This window comes from Trachypithecus francoisi, unplaced genomic scaffold, assembly GCF_009764315.1.
Source record: "Trachypithecus francoisi isolate TF-2019V2 unplaced genomic scaffold, Tfra_2.0 Lachesis_group8, whole genome shotgun sequence".
NCBI classification, from domain to species: domain Eukaryota; kingdom Metazoa; phylum Chordata; class Mammalia; order Primates; family Cercopithecidae; genus Trachypithecus; species Trachypithecus francoisi.
The window spans coordinates 77,804,544-77,817,569 of record NW_022681473.1 but is presented as its reverse complement, the minus strand read 5'-3'; the positions used below and the strand labels follow the sequence as shown (position 1 = coordinate 77,817,569).

The window sequence follows — 13,026 nt, the reverse complement described above, 5'->3', positions numbered from 1 at the left end:
TTAGCTAGGCCAAAAACTCCCCAGGAAGGAGAAAGTCTTGTATCTCTGGAGGCAGTCTCCTGATGGGAGAGGGTTTCATAGAAATTGGCTGTCTCTTGAGGCAGCCTCCTAGTGGGTGAGTCTCCCTTTCTGGAACTCCTAAGCATTTACTTACTACTTGCCCTGTAGGCAGTGTCTAGTGAAGGGGAAGTAAAAAAGCTGTATTTGCATTTCTAAAGGTAAAGTACTAAGTAGAAAGTAGGGAACCAGGAGAATGAAAACAGGAACTAATCTCTTTAAACCTCAGTTTCCTCACAGATGAGAAGCACTGTTTACCTCATAGAGTGTGGGGATCAAATTTGATAATGTATGGAACATTTTAAACAGTGCATGACACACAATAAATGCTGGCTCTTATCATCATTTTTATCAGCATTATCATGATTCAGTTATTTCTTTGCTTCAGTCGTGCTTCTGTCCTTTGAATGTTAAAGTCATATTTCTCTCATTTTTTTTTGTCTTCCATCTCTGTGTAAGGAGTTACTGTCGGTGATACTCAAAATATGGTCGCTAGACAGGCAATCTCAGCATCATATGGGGGCTTGTTAGAACTGCCAGTTCTTAGGTTTGGCCCAAGACCTCCTTGATCAGAATCGCTAGGGAAGGGGCTCAGGAATCTGCACTGTAATAAGCTTTCCAGGTGGTTCTAATGCTTGCTAAACTTTGAGAAGCACTTTTCTAAGTCAATTACATTGTTTGATTTAAAAAATCTGAAAATGGAGGCAAGATTTGGGTTCATATCCTAACTCTGACACTGATGGGCTACGTAAACTTTGGCAAATTGACTCTAGATTTTCCTTTGTAATGTGTACAGTGTCCTCAGGAGTTTTATTATTTAGGTTATAGGCTAAGCTACATGAATGAAGAAACCCAAAAAACAGAGATTTGAATACATTTATTTCTCTCTGCATAATAGTTCAGAGGTACGAAAGTAGCCCAGAGTAAGTTTGTGGCTCTTTTCTACAAGGTCATCTAAGGACTCAGCATTCTTCTGACTTGATACTCTGCCCTCTCTTGAGACATTGTTTTGTTTGTATATTTGACTTGGGCTCATCAATGCTATGTCAAGCTTCTTGCCTGAGGGAAAAGAGAAAGAGAGAGAAAGGAAAACAAGCAATTTTATTTTAAAGAAGTGATGCAAAAGTTGCTCATATTACTTCTGCTCATATTCCCTTGGTGAGAACCTGGATATTTGGCTTTAACTAGTGCGAGGCTGGAGAATGTGTCTATGAGCGGGCTGGCCAGCTACCTTATACAAATTCAGGAGCTATTGGTATTCTGATGCTAGTAAAATAGCATCATAGAAACACATAGTACAATGCTCAGGACATAGCAAGTATTCCACAAATGCTAATGTGAGATGGAATAGTGTGGTCTTGAAGAGTCAGATAGATATGAGTATGAATATGCATTCTCATACCTACTTAGTATTTGACTTTGAGAAGATTATTTCTTCTTTGAGATTCAATGTCCTTATTTTCTAAAGTAGAAGTTACATAAGATAATAGTCTTAGCTTACTGTGTGGGTTTTAGAATGATGGAGGGTTTAGGCTACCTCCAATTCTAGATCAGAATGCATTTTGATTCCCTTAATTACAATGAGGCAGGAGATATCCTAAATGTGTTGGAATGTTTCACATGTCATTAATTCCTTATCAAACACAACTGCAAGCAGCATTCTGCAATTACTGTGCAGCTATGGGCCCTCAGCCTGAAGGTAGGGATCTTAATCCTAGGGCCCATTTGATGATTGGTGGGGTGTGCATAGCAGAAATTAAGCCAACAGCCTAGAGCACAGCTTTCAGTTCCAAAGAAGGAGGAGGTGTTTCCATCATTTCATTATATTCTCTAGGGCAGAAATTGGAGGCCTGTGGTGAAATATAATTACAATTCTCTATTGTCTTATTTGGGGTATAAACAAATTCATCTCTAATCAATTTATAGAAACAAACATAAAAAGCAAATAAGCAGCCTTCTTGAAAAGGGAGTATTAAACACGATTTGCATATGTCCGTTACTCTGGTGGAGCAGAAATGCAGCCATGTATTTACAAACAAGGCAAACGTACGTCCTGTTCAAGAATAATGCTCCTTACTGGAGCTAGTCTTATTTGTCTTGACATCAAAAATTCTTTGTGATACTTATTTGTGAAGTTTTCTCTTAGAAAAAACATGTTTCCTGAAATCTCCAAATTAGTAAGGTCAAAGACATTTTTAGGTCCCTTGCTGTCTACTTCCTTCCCTTACAAAAGACATTAGAGGCTGAAAATGGAGACCACAGTATTTTAGGTGTATCGTAACATTTCTAACAGCTTCGCTTCCTGGGGTTCATTTTCTCCAATTACTAAGAACAACACTAGCAGTGGAAAGAAGAAAATAGGTATGAATAAAGGAGATTGGAGACTTTCTTAGCTTGGATCTCCTTAGAAGCAGAGACTGAGACAGAGGCTTGCATGAAGGTATAGAAGCTTCTTAACTGGGGTTATGTCTAGATAAACCCACCATAGGTTGAAAATATGTAACTAAGAAATGCATCTTATACACCTAACCTATAGGACATTGTAGCTTAGCCGAGCCTACTTGTATATGCTCACAGCATTTACATTGGCCTACAGCTGGGCAAAATCATCTAACAACATAGAGCCCCGTAGAGTGCTGGTTGTTTGCCCTCATAATTGCATGACTGACTGGGGGCAGTGGCTCCCAGTGAGAAAGAGTATAGTACAGTATATTGCTAGCCTGGGAAGAGATCAAAATTCAAAATTTGAAGTACAGTTTTTACAGAATGCATATGGCTTTCAAACCATCATAAAGTCAAAAATCAGAAGTTGAATCATTGTAAGTCTGGGACCACGTGTGCTTTATTTGGAAAGTCATTCTAGGGAAGAGAAACGATCATATCAGGGATCAGAACACAATATCCCAAAATGTGGTGTCATGGCATGCTGAGTATTTTGAACGGAAGGAGATTGGAAGGCCTCAGAAGAAAGGTCATTCTGACCCTCTCAGGCTCTCCCTTCTTCCTTTCCCCACGCTCCCCCAAGGTGTGTCAAGAATTTCTCTCCCCGCCTCAGATTATAGAAACTAGAACTCTTCTCCCTCAAAGTGAACCATAAAACCTAGAAACATCACTCTCTGACCTACCTTCCCTGAAAGTAGGTCATGAGGATCTTGTTCTAGAGAGTTCCTGCCCCACATCCTGAGAAAAGAATGCCTCATAGAGAACCCAAGAATCATCTGAACAAACAGGCCTTGCTTGGTCTCCCCACAGTTGATTACTATTAATCCTACTTTCTTTGTCCAATCATGCTTCTCCACAACTCTTCACTTTTTTCTTCAGACTTAGAATAAAAGCACACAGTTTTCCCTGGGTATTGGGGGTCACAAAAAACCCTGGTTAAATAAACTTGTTATTTTTTTTTTTCCTGTTAATCTATCTTTTGTTACAGGACTGTCATCCGTGACCCTTATGACAAATGAGAAAAAGTTATTACCTTATTGCCCCTACAGGGGGTGAGGGGAGAGAAGCAGGAAGGAGAGAAAGGCAATCCAAAGATGTATGATCACATTGTCTACTGTGACAGGCAAAGAAGCTTGATTCAGAGATAACTTATTTATTTATTTATTTATTTTTTTGAGACGGAGTCTTGCTCTGTTGCCTGGGCTGGAGTGCAGTGGTCGGATCTCAGCTCACTGCAAGCTCCGCCTCCCGGGTTTACGCCATTCTCCTGCCTCAGCCTCTGGAGTAGCTGGGACTACAGGTGCCCACCACCTCGCCTGGCTAGTTTTTTGTATATTTTTTAGTAGAGACGGGGTTTCACAGTGTTAGCCAGGATGGTCTCGATCTCCTGACCTCGTGATCCACCTGTCTCAGCCTCCCAAAGTGCCGAGATTACAGGCTTGAGCCACCGCGCCTGGCCCAGAGATAACTTTTAAGGAAACTAGTGACATGAATCTCAGAACTGGCCACCTAAGGGACAAAGGAGGAATAAATTTGTAGGAATGAAAAAGGAAATATTTTCCTCGCTCACTGTAAGTCATTACTTACAATGCTGTAACAATAGACAGACTCATAAGAGAAAAGCACAGCCAATTTATTTAACAATGTTTTATGTGACATGAGAGCCTTTGGAAATGAAGACACAAAGACCACCCCAAAAACTGCATTTTTATACTTAGGTTCAATGAAGAATGGACAGTCCTGTAGAAATGTCAGTGTATAAAAGACATGGTGTAACTTCATGATAATAAACTGAAAGTGTGGGGAGGGAACCCAGAAAGGCCCTGAAATGTTCAAATTCTTCTTGTCTTCTCCATGTATCATTCCTTCTCTCCAGGTCTGGTGCAGTACTCCTCTGGAATGAGGGTCTGATGACTTACTTTCAGGCAAGGGAGATCAAAATAATGTTTTATAACTATGCTTTATACAGAAAAGTGGGGGTGGTCAGAGTGACCTTCTAGCTCCTGTAGCTTTTTCAATTGCTAAGTGCCATGTTTTGAGGTATCATGTTCTGAGCTCCCATAAATTATTTATTAGTTCCCAGACCCCAGTGGACAAGGTTGGACACATAGGGGTTAATTTTCCTGCCGTTTGGTTTCTTCAGACATCTCCTACTATGGCACGTGAGAGACCATGGGGCAGGAGTGGGAGGCCATGGTGCAGCTGATACAAACCTGTGCTAAGCAAATCCCTGCAGCAGAGAATAGTGAATAGGTGAGGCCCAGAGAATTTAAGCTTGCACACAAGTGCTCTCCAATGCAGATGACTAAAGGATATTTTTTATCTTGTCACAACTTTTTGATTCTAATCTTATGCTCTATGTAATTTTATAATAAGAACAATAGGTACAATTTATCTGCTATTTGCTGGATGCCATTTGAGGGACTTTTGCAACATGTTCTCATTTTATTCTTTATAACAGTCCTTTATGATGACTTTGTATCATTGATATTTACTTATGAGTAAACATTTTGAAATGTTAAATAATTGACTTACAGTTACAAGGCATATGCATGCATGCACATTTTTAAAAGTTATTTTATTAGCTCAGAAAATATATGACCCTTACTGTAGAATGGGGACATTTAAACATTTTTGGTTTAGCACTTACTACATTAGCAGACATAAAAAACTGAAGTAAGAGTTTTATAAAATTGCATTTTCTCTTTTGACATGTGTTGTTGAAAGAGAAAACACAATATTTTATATTCTGCCCTACTTGTGTGTGTGTGCATACTGTTTGCTACCCATTATATTGATTTTTATCCCTCACTAATGAGTTATGAGGCATGACTCCACAGTGTAAAAACAGTGACCTAGATAACCAATATTTTATATAAAATATTCACTTTCAGATGGCAGGGGTCATCTGAAGCCTCATGAATCCCTAGCTCAGTGGATGATTGACAGATGATAGATTGATAGATAGATGATAGATATAAAATAAGAGCTAAATGTTGTGCTTATTTTATTAGTTCATTTAAATATGGCTTAGAGTTAGCTACGGGCTTTATACAATAGCTTTAGGCTTTGTTAAACAAAGCCTAAAGGAAACAAAGACTTTAGGTCTATAGGATAAATCATGTTATCTACTGATATTTTAAATAATTTTAACTTTTATTTTAGATTCAGTAAGTACATGTGCAGGTTTGTTTTATGAGTATATTACATGATGCTGAGGTTTGGGATATGGATGATCCTGTCACCCCAGTAGTGAGCATAGTACCTAACAGTTTTTCAGTGCTTACCCCTCCCCCTCCTAGCAGTCCCCATTGTCCATTGTTGCCATATGATTTTTTTTTTTTTTGTAACGGGAACTGAAATTTTGATAAATATCCTTGCTTGGGACTAGAGAGAAAATATATTTCCTTTATATTTTGGATCTGCTGGATTAAAGAATAAGAAAATAGAAGAGCAAGAAGGGGAAAAAATAACTGAAAGCATGTGGAAGACTGCATCAGTGTGGAGGAGTGCACCAATGTGGGAGAGAGTGCCAATGTGGCTTTTATGGACTTCTTATGGGAGTCGGATGGGGCACCCATGGGCCAGTGAACACTCCTGCATCTGCAGCTGCTTTGCAGCTCCCACTATGCTCCTGCTCTTTTCTTCTGCTGTGCTCCTTTTGCAGTCTGTTCAACAAAATCTTTTCACCAAATTTATTCCAACCTGCTACTTGGTATATATGATTCAATATTACTAATTTTCAGAAATTATTTCTCTGGCTTATTTTGAATATTGCCTTTACAGATTCTGGAGGTGGAGTTGACACTTGTTTCCTCTTTCATAAACATGGGATAATGCTTTTCATCCCAGTTGAAAGGGTGAGTCTTTAATGAGATAATGTATATAGCACAGTAGACGTCCATCACATTTTAGCTAAAAGTGTCCTTGCTTTCTGCAATGCACCAAATCCACTTCCTCCTGCCTCTGTGGATGAAGCCTGCTCCCAGGCTCATGTATACCTTATCCAGCCCTGCCTTCCTGAGCAGCTGATCCTCTTGATGGTGTGTGGTCACTTCCTGAAAGCTAGTGGTGGCTTTGTGAGTGCTCACAAGAAACTGAGGAAAAATTGTTCAGTTAAGACACAGAAATTTCTCAACAAGGCAGTTCCTTCTCTAGCATGCATTTATGCAGGTCTTTCAGTAGGTATTGAGACTAGAATATGTAGAAAATCTTTTTTTATCTTTCTGTGACAACACAGCACACAAACTCCCTGAAGACGAATTAGTCACCTTTATTCAGAAATTTAGGCTGAAAAAGTAGTCTTTATCTGGAACATTTCCAAACTCAAGGAAGAGACAGAGAGGAGATGGGGAATGATGTAATGGGTCTCAAAGTTCTGGCTGCTGTTTCCACCATCATGCCATTTGTAGGAGTTCACATGCTCACCCCTGAGTTCAAAATGGTAGATGCATCATCCTCTCACAAGAAGGACAATCAAAGGAAAGGGATCCAGAATATTTAGCAATCATCAATGCTACTGATCAACCACCAGACACAAGACTATATTTTACCTCAAAATCAATGAATCTTCTTGTGTATCTCAGCTTGTGTGCACATTTACATGAACATGGCCACCCCCATCTAGGATCAACAGCGTTCCACAGCACACTTTAGGAGGTCCCACCTCTGTGTCTTTGCTCATATCATTTCCTCCTGCTGGAATGTCTTTCCTCCATGTTCACCTGTTGAAATTTTGTAGACTTATATCAGAACAGGAATAGGAAATTCAAAAATAAATAAATACAAATAGCTAAGGAAATTGTTCACCCTGACAAATAGTAAGTGGAAAAAAAAATAACTAAAACAAAGATATTCCATCTTGGGCCAAAAAATAGGCAAGGATTTAAAGAGAAACATACAGTATTGTTCAGGGGGAAACAATACAGATATTTTCACTTACAGTAGTTTCCCCTTATCTTCAGGGAATATGTTACAAGACTCTCATTGGATGCCTGAAACCACAGATAGTACTGAACCCTATGTAGACCATGATACTATGTTTTTTCCTATGCATATATACCTCTGATGAAGTTCAATTTATAAATTAGGCACATTAAGAGATTAACAACAAGAAATAATAATATTGTCAACAATTATAACAATGTGCTGTAATAAAACTTTTGTGAATGTGGGCTCTCTTTCTCTGTCCTTCAGAATATCTTTTTGTGCTGTACTCACCTATTTTCAGATTACAGTTAAATGCAGGTAGCTAAAACCTTAGAAAGTGAAACTACCGGTAAGGGGGCACTACAGTGCTATTGCTAAGAGTAGATATCCAGGCACTTATTTTATTACTAAAAAGTTGGAAAGAATTGAAGTATCTCCCATCACTCTCTAACCTCTATTCCTTATACATTCATCACTACTTGATATACATGTGTGCACGCCTACAACCCCCTTTACACACACAGGAACTGTTTGCTTGCTATTGTCCTCCCCAGAGAATGTAAGCTCCATGAGGACAATGACTTTTCTAGCTTGTATATTATTATACCTCCAATCCTAGAATGTCTAACACATAGGTGGTCACATAGTAAATATTTGTTAGATGAATACATGAAATAATCATATGGAGTCTGTGTAAATTAATAATGACTTATTTACAAAATAATTAACTATAGAATTTTTAAATGTTTTTAAAATTAAAATTTTAATTTTAATGCTTTAAATGTTTTGTTTGTTTTAATGTTTTAAAATTAAAAACATTTAAAACATGAAAAATACTTATTATCTATAATAAAGACACAAACACAGTGGTTATCTCAGACTGATGAGCTTATGATAGTTTTCATTTCTTTTTTATATGCATCTGCATTTTCCAAATACTTATCAATAAGCATGTGCTATTGTTATAATCAGACAAACATATAAAAGACAAAAAGTCATGGAAGTCCAGCTCATATGCAACCTCTTCCATTAAATATTTCCTGAACTCTCCAATCCCTGGTGTTCTTGGCCTCTACAATCCTCAGGACATAGTGACCATGTCTGAAACCATCATAGTACTGAACCCTGTATTGATTACAATACTGTGATGTTGGATTTGTGGGTACAACCCATTTGTGTCATTTAGCTGTGTTCCTCTTGGATCAACAACCTTAGCTCCCATTGCCCTGCCCAATGTAAGGTGAAGGAATATGGTATTCTGAAGAAGGTGGAGCAATAGGAAGATAAATAGGGAGGAAGTTAAGAGAAGAATGTGAATCTGCCAGTGTATCAGCAGAAAATCAGAAACAAGATCCTGTTTAGTTCCTAAAAATGACTCCAAAAAAGTATTTTTCACTTGAAAACAGTGCAAACTTTAGCTTCAAGAGAATGTCCTAGAATTTACTGCTGGCTGCATTTGAGGTCATTGAGGCCCACCTTTAAATTACTTCCATAAATTCACAGGATGAAGTTCAAGAGTTTGAGAGATACAAAAGAGACCTATGGAAAGGTAACATAGGTAAAGAAATAAGAGATGAATAACCACACTGAAAACACAGAATTAAAACCCCAGCTCCCGAATGGGCTAATCAGTCTCTTAACCTATTTTTACTCTGCACTTCCCTCTGGCCTCTATGTAATGCAACTTTAGTAGGACTCAGGGAGGAATCACAACAGCCTGTATAAAGATACCCTGACTGGGCCGGGTGCGGTGGCTCAAGCCTGTAATCCCAGCACTTTGGGAGGCCGAGACGGGCGGATCACGAGGTTAGGAGATCGAGACCATCCTGGCTAACACGGTGAAACCCCGTCTCTACTAAAAAATACAAAAAAAAAAAACTAGCCGGGCGAGGTGGTGGGCGCCTGTAGTCCCAGCTACTCGGGAGCCTGAGGCAGGAGAATGGCGTAAACCCGGGAGGCGGAGCTTGCAGTGAGCTGAGATCCGGCCACCGCACTCCAGTCCGGACGACAGAGCGAGACTCCATCTCAAAAAAAAAAAAAAAAAAAGATACCCTGACTGTCTTCCAATAAATATGTAAAATCAATTACCCAAATGGGAACTGGACTTCAATATAGACGCTCAGACAGACTGCACACAGATTTCCAAGATGGCATTATTGCACTGTGCAATTTTGGAACTATTCTTCAGATCTGCTCATAGCCTAGGGTCCTGTATCTTCTTTTGTGTTTGTATTTAACCTTTCAGAAGAGGCAAAAATATTATTCAAAGCAATATTTTGTGAATATGATTGAGCCTTATTACTTCTGACAGAAAAGAAGGAAATCAAGAAGTCTGGATATTTTGTTAAGTGTACAAAGCAGGAAGGGAACTAGAATTTGCTTTCTGTGATATTAGATTTTTTTTTTCAGTTCTCTCAGCTAAACTCTAAGATCTTTATAAGGAAGACATCATTTTCTCTGTTTTACAGACCTAAAAGCTAAAGTTCAGACAGTTGAATAACTCTCTAAAGGCCTCACAGATGAGTAGCAGAGCTGGAACCCAAAGTCCATTTTTTTATTGCATCTCAATGACTGGAGATGAGTTCTAAAGAAAGAGTCTATAACAATGTAGTTCTTTGGGGGGCAAAGTCATCTCTCCAAGAAGACAGTCAACACTGCAGTCAGAAGGAGAAAAACAACTGAATACTGGCACATATTGCCAGTATATGAAGAATTATTATGCATAACCAGAATGAATGAGAAAATAATGGTGCCTGTTAATCTGGGAAAACTGAACAATAATTCAATGTAACTGAACAAACAATTATTGGTATTGCTCTTATCAAATAAATAATATCCATCAATGGAGACAAAGATGTTTTACCATCAAATTCATATAAATTAAAATATTTTGTTACATACTTATATGTAAATAACTGTCTTTTTTTAACAATATAACGAAAACCGCCCCTTTGTTTAGGGGTCTTTTATATTTATGCATGATTTTGCTTTTATTAAAGATGACTGTTACAATCAGGTATATAACCACTTAGTTATATCTATGTTCTGCCTCTTAAAACATGTTCTTAGATAAACCATTTAATCATCTTACTCTTTTCTTCAATTTTCTCCGAACAGTGGTAGAAGTATTATTTGATGGACAGAATAAAGGAAACTGTTTTTGACCACACCCAGATCATACTGATATCTACAGTATAGTCCTGGCTACAAGGAAGCCCAACTCTAACTTGTGAAATGGGCCTAGTTTAGGGAGTAACAATGAGGTGGTAACTAAGGATAGTGCTAGTTGCTACCAAAAATTAACAACTTTAGGTATTTCTGTTTTGGGTTTCTGCAGTTTAGGTGCATCCAAAGTGTCTTCATAGTCTGCACTCATTCCCTTTGCCCAGCAACTGACTGTGTCCATTCGATCTGAATTCTGACTTTAAGGGCAATCTTTCTTTAAATGTTTCACAGAGCCACAAAGTTTGCAACCACCACCATCAGCATAGAGTCCTTTGGGATTATCAGGACAAGATCTAGACAGGCTCCCCTTTTCTCCGCAAACAAAACATGTTGCAAAAAGAAATTCACCAAGAACCGGGTGTACTTTCACCTTACATTTGGTTGTTTCATGCTCTGTGGACCCACACCTGTAACATTCCAGTGCCCGTATCTTGATTTTCAAGGGCAGCAAGGCAATCTGCAATTCCATGATGTGATTTTCTACAATGGAAACACACCATTGCATTTTTCTTTGCCATTTGTCTTTTTAATCTTCTTCCTTCCCATTGACTTTTTTTTTTTTTTTTTTAAATTATACTTTAAGTTCTAGGGTACATGTGCACAACGTGCAGGTTTGTTACATATGTATACATGTACCATGTTGGTGTGCTGCACCCATTAACTCATCATTTACATTAGGTATATCTCCTAATGCTATCCCTCCCGACCCCCTCCCCACAATAGGACCTGGTGTGTGATGATCCCCTTCCTGTGTCCAAGTGATCTCATTGTTCCTTTCCCACCTATGAGTGAGAACATGTGGTATTTGGTTTTCTGTTCTTGCAATAGTTTGCTGAGAATGATGGTTTCCAGCTTCATCTATGTCCTTACAAAGGATGTGAACTCACCCTTTTTTATGGCTGCATAGTATTCTATGGTGTATATGTGCCACATTTTCTTAATCCAGTCTGTCACTGATGGACATTTGGGTTGATTCCAAGTCTTTGCTATTGTGAATAGTGCTGCAATAAACATACGTGTGCATGTGTCTTTATAGCAGCATGACTTATAATCCTTTGGGTATATCCCCAGTAGTGGGATGGCTGGGTCATATGGTATTTCTATTTCTAGATCCTTGAGGAATCGCCACACTGTTTTTCACAATGGTTGAACTAGTTTACAATCCCACCAACAGTGTAAAAGTGTTCCTATTTCTCCACATCCTCTCCAGCACCTGTTGTTTCCTGATTTTTTAATGATTGCCATTCTAACTGGTGTGAGATGGTATCTCACTGTGGTTTTGATTTGCATTTCTCTGATGATGAGTGATGATGAGCATTTTTTCATGTGTCTGTTGGCTGTATGAATGTCTTCTTTTGAGAAGTGTCTGTTCATATCCTTTACCCACTTTTTTATAGGGTTGTTTTTTTCCTGTAAATTTGAATGAGTTCTTTATAGGTTCTGGATATTAGCCCTTTGTCAGATGAGTAGATTGCAAAAATTTTCTCCCATTCTGTAGGTTGCCTCTTCACTCTGATGGTAGTTTCTTTTGACTGTCTTTCTTTAAAGCAACTGCAATTTCCTCCCTTACTTCCTTACTGTCTGTGGCTATAATTTGCCCATTATGAACCATCTGTGAATTCTGTCTTAGGTATTCCATGACTGCATTCACATCTTTATTTAAGTACTCTTTTTTCTCTTTGTTATTTTTGTGTTTTCCTTGGTGTTTGTCATTTTTAAGGGATAGCCTATTGGCTTCAAGGTGTTTACACTTTGGTAGGTTCTGGCTTGTTCCCTCAAAGGATCCCTTCTCCACGTCCTCCCATGGTGTTATAGACAAAGGTCTCTTGCTACATGCAGTACTAACTCGTGCCCACCTGGTCATAATTTCATCAGAGGTACCTCACTGTGCTGCTACGCAACTTCTTACCACCAACTCTCTTATTTTTAACAGAGATATGAATGATTTAATAAATAAAGTTAATTTCCCCCTAACCAATAAATAAATGAGAAACATGTATTTAAAGAAGGGACATCACATTGCCAGTTTGCCCTGAGTCCTTACCACATATAGTTCAGCTATGGTTTGTGTCATGTTTACTTTGTTGGAGTTCCTACAGTATGCTGTTCTGCGTCTCTCCACATCTGTCCTCTGTATTCCCTTTGTTGGAAGTGTCTGCCTCATTCCAACTCACCCCTTATGTTTTTGTGTTTAGATTAAGTGTTACCTTCCCCAGGCAACCTCCTCTGCTATCCTCCAACTACAAATTGGATCAATTGTCCTTTATCAGGACATATATAACATAATAACATATCAGTTCAATTGTATTTAACATAAATTTATTAAACAGATAACTCAAAAAATAAATGAGTGAACTTTGGGTCATATAAATT

The 13,026-nt window shown here is 38.4% G+C and overlaps 1 pseudogene; it reads right to left on the bottom strand.

Annotated features, from left to right (window-relative positions):
* Positions 1-10,717: 10,717 nt before the first annotated feature.
* LOC117081349 lies at positions 10,718-12,517 on the bottom strand (annotated as a pseudogene).
* Between the last annotated feature and the right edge of the window lie 509 nt (positions 12,518-13,026).